The sequence below is a fragment of the Eimeria mitis genome, genomic scaffold, assembly GCF_000499745.2.
Source record: "Eimeria mitis Houghton genomic scaffold, Emh_scaff2453, whole genome shotgun sequence".
In the NCBI taxonomy this organism is placed as follows: Eukaryota; Apicomplexa; class Conoidasida; order Eucoccidiorida; family Eimeriidae; genus Eimeria; species Eimeria mitis.
In genome coordinates, this window is record NW_013570791.1 from 7457 (window position 1) to 8032 (window position 576).

Sequence of the window (576 nt, forward strand, 5' to 3'; positions counted from 1 at the left end):
ATAATAATACTGGCAATAATAAAAAAAACTTTAACTTATCCTCCTCTAGTTTTCTGTAGCTGTGTACACAGCAGTACAAAGAGCCGCCTGGTGCTGCTGATGATAGGGAGAGGAGAAAGCGGAGACAACATATATTATCATCAGCTGCAGCAGCTCTCCTTTCTATAACATTTTTTTAAATACAAAACCCCAACACTGTCAGCATAAGACGAAATAAACCCTCTTTGTTGCATGCACTGATTGCCGTGTACACAGTTGCTGTTTAGCTTCGCCTCCACGAGCCAGCCTGCACGCCACTAGAAATAGAAACTAAATAAACAAATTCATAGAGATAATGCTACATTTATTCTTTTCTTTTGTCTCCTGCAACCCACCACAGTGAAGATGAAAGCCTCAGCATTTGTATGTACACAAACCCCACAACAGTGATGAGCAGACGAATGCTGCGGTGTATAGCCGTTATACTTTTTTGCTTTCTGTTTATTATTAACGGATTTGCATGCAATCAAGAAAACATGCAATATTAATAATCAACAACAGAGACAACACGAAGCGTGTCTATACAGCAGGGGCTGC